Source organism: Otolemur garnettii, unplaced genomic scaffold (assembly GCF_000181295.1).
Source record: "Otolemur garnettii isolate 467f Iridium unplaced genomic scaffold, OtoGar3 scaffold00219, whole genome shotgun sequence".
In the NCBI taxonomy this organism is placed as follows: Eukaryota; Metazoa; Chordata; class Mammalia; order Primates; family Galagidae; genus Otolemur; species Otolemur garnettii.
The window spans coordinates 482,400-486,184 of record NW_003852614.1 but is presented as its reverse complement, the minus strand read 5'-3'; positions in this window follow the sequence as shown (position 1 = coordinate 486,184).

Below are 3,785 nucleotides of genomic sequence, written 5' to 3'. Positions count from 1 at the left end.
ACATCACAGCTCACAGCAATCTCCAGCTCCTGGGCTTAGGTGATTCTCTTGCCCCAGCCTCCCGAGTAGCTGGGACTACAGGTGCCCGCCACAACACCCAGCTATTTTTTTGTTGCAGTTTGGCTGGGGCTGGGTTTGAACCCGCCACCCTCAGTATATGGGGCTAGCATCCTACCCACTGAGCCACAGGTGCTGCCCAGGTTTTCTATTTTTAGTAGAGATAGGGTCTGGATGTTGCTCAGGCTGGTCTCAAACTTGTGAGCTCAAGCAATCCACCTGCCTCGGTTACCCAGAGTACTAGGATTATAAGCATGAGCCACCACACCAAGCCAGGATGGGATTTATTTATTTATCCGCACCTGGCCAGGATGGGATTTATTTATGTATTTATTGAGACAAAGTTTCACTCTTGCTCTGGGTAGAATGCCATGGCGTCAGTTTACAGCAATCTCAAACTCTTGGGTTCAAGTGATTGTCTTGCCTTAGCCTCCGAGTAGCTGGGGCTATAGGTGCCTGCCACAACGCCTGTCTATTTTTAGAGACCGGGTCTCACTCTGGCTAAGGCTGGTCTTGAACCCGTGAGCTCAGGCAATCCACCCGCTTTGGCTTTCCAGAGTGTAAGGATTACGGGCGTGAGCCACTGAGCCTGGCCAACAAAGATGGCTTTTAATCTAGTCCCCAATACCTTGTTCCCTATTTTCATCTGAAATCTTGTCAGAATGGCCTTTATTGTCCATATTTCTATCAGCATTCTGGCCTTGACCACTTAACCGATCTCTAAGGAGTCCCAAACTTTCCTCAGTCATCTTGATTTCTCTTTTTTTTTTTTTTTTGTCAGAGTGTTATGGCATCACAGCTCACAGCAACCTCCAGCTCTTGGGCTTAGGCAATTCTCTTGCTTCAGCCGCCCCAGTAGCTGGGACTATAGGTGCCCACCACAATGCCTGGCTATTTTTTCTTTTTGTTGCAGTTTGGCTGGGGCTGGCTTCGAACCCACCACCCTCAGAATATGGGGCTGGTGCCCTACTCACTGAGCCACAGGCGCCGCCCCAGTCATCTTATTTTCTAAACCCCCGGGAGAATCTAGGGTTTTTCTAGGCTGCTCCTCCACATTCTTCTAGCTTCTGTCCATTACCCAGTTCTGAAGTCACTTCCATATTTCAGATATTTCTTATCAGCAACAACATACTTCTCAGTACCAGTTTTCTTAGCCCATTTTCTGTTGCTTATAACAGAATACCTGAAACTGCATAATATATTAAGAAAAGAAATTTCTTTCTTACAGTTATGGAGGTTGAAATGTACAAGGTCAAGGGGCTGCATCTTGCTGGTGGGGATTCTGCAGGGAATCCTATGGTGAGAGATCTCAGCATCAGTTATTATTTTGACTTTTAGTATTGAGACTTTTTTTTTTTGAGTCAGGGTCTTGCTTTGTTGCCTAGGTTGGAGTGCAGTAGTGTCATCACAGGTCATTGCCACCTTAAATTCCTAGGCTAAAACACTCTTCCTACATCAGGGTCTGGGGTAGTTGGGACTACAGGTGTGTACCACACTAGGCTAATTTTTTTTTTTTTTAATCTGAGATAGAGCCTCAAGCTGTCTCCCTGGGTAGAGTGCTGTGGCATCACAGCTCACAGCAACCTCCAACTCCTGAGCCCAAGCAATTCTCCTGCCTCTGCCTCCCACATAGCTGGGACTACAGGTGCCTGCCACAATGCCTGGCTATTTTTTGGTTGCAGCCGTCATTGTTGTTTGGCGGGCCTGGCTGAAATTGAACCCTCTTGCTCAGGTGTATGTGGCTGGTGCCTTAGCCACTTGAGCCACTAGGCTAATTTTTTTATGAGACTTTTTTCTTTTTTTTTTTATTGAGAGAGAGTTTCACTATATTGCCCTCGGTAGAGTGTTGTGGCGTCACAGCTCACAGCAACCTCAAACTCTTGGGCTTAAGTAATTCTCTTGCCTCAGCTACCCAAGTAGCTGGGACTTAATAGGTGCCTGCCACAGTGCCGGGCTATTTTTTTGTTGCAGTTGTCATTGTTGTTTAGCGGACCTAGGCCAGGTTCAAACCTGCCAGCCTCAGTGTATGTGGCTGGCACCCTAACCTGGCTACAGGCATCTAGCCTGTATGAGATTTTTTAAAAAATTATTAATAGTTTATTTATCACTCATATTCATAGCTCAGGAACACAGGTCAGTGACAAATGTCTATGTAAATCAGCCCAAAGAAATTCTTTGTATTTCAAAATTATTTTATGTGCTGAAAGACATCAGCCTTCCTCATCTCAAAATCTTTCATAGAATCATAATTTCTGTAGAAATCTGCATATGCCTTCTTTCTTGGTTCAGCCACAGCAAAACTTATAGAAAACTACAACCCCCAGGGATACAACAAATGCTCCAACAATATGAATCCGCAGGCGCATGGCCAAAAGGCCACACATCTGAGGTTTGGCCAAAGCACTGGAAAACATGGTAGTTACTATCCTTGATGGATTGCCAACCTCACCGCGTCCTTCCTGGCTGAGGGACACACAACTGCCCTGTATGAGATTTTTTAACCATGAGGAATTTGTGGGCTGAACAAATGAGTGAATTATACAAAGCAGCTCCCTAGCTTACAATACCTGGGACTTTTGTTAAACCTTTTTTTTTTTGAGACAGAGTCTCACTTTGTCACCCTTGGTAGAGTGCTCTGGCGTTATAGTTCACAGCAACCTCAAATTTTGGGCTCAAGCAATTCTTTTGCCTCAGCCTCCCAAGTAGTTGGGACTACAGGCACCGTCACAATGCCGGACTATTTTTTGTTGTAGTTGTCATTGTTGCTTTAGCTGCCCCGGGCTGGGTTTGAACCTGCCAGCCTTGGTGTATGTGGCTGGTGCTCTAACTACTGTGCTACAGGTGCCAAGCCTGCCCTGTTTCTATTGACTTTGTGTTTGATTCTTTGTGCCTATTCCTAGATGGAAAAAGACAGTGTATGAAAACTCAATCAGTAAAAATTTAAAAATAAATTCTAAAATTAAAAACTAAAAAAGACGGAGCTGACTGAGTGAATGTCCTGGGGTGTTTACCTAACTTTATGCTCTGGATTTCTCTCTCTCTTTTTTTTTTTTAAATAGAGACAAAGTTTCACTCTATTGCCCTAGGTGGGGTGCTGCAGCATCACACAGCTCAGAGCAACCTCCAACTCCTGGGCTTATCTCCTGCCTGGAGAGTCCTAAGTAGCTAGGACTACAGGAGCCGGCCACAACACCCGGCTTTTTGTTGCAGTTTGGCCGGGGCTGGGTTTGAACCCGCCACCCTCAGTATATCAGCATAAGGGGCCAGCACCCTACCCACTCAACCACAGGCACTGCCCTGCTCTGGATTTCTTTTAGCTGTGAGTCCTGTGAGACTTATAGGTGGATGGCCTAACTGCAAAGATTTGGTTCTTTGTGGGGAGAGAGCTACCCCTAGTGGGCTCATAGGAAATATACTCTGATGGACACTTCTTTCCCTTGACCCAAAATGAGGTGTTTTTATTTTGTTATTGCCTATGATAATAGATATAGATCTAAGCTTTTTTTTTTTTGCAGTTTTTGGCCGGGGGCTGGGTTTGAACCTGCCACCTCTGGCATATGGGGCCAGGGCCCTACTCCTTTGAGCCAAAGGCGCTGCCCAGCTATTTTTTTTTTTTTTTGAGACAGGAATCTCAAGCTAACAGCAATCTTCAACTCTTGGGCTCAAGCAATCCACCTGCCTCGCCCTCCCAGAGTGCTAGGATTACAGGTGTGAGCCACCGCACTCAG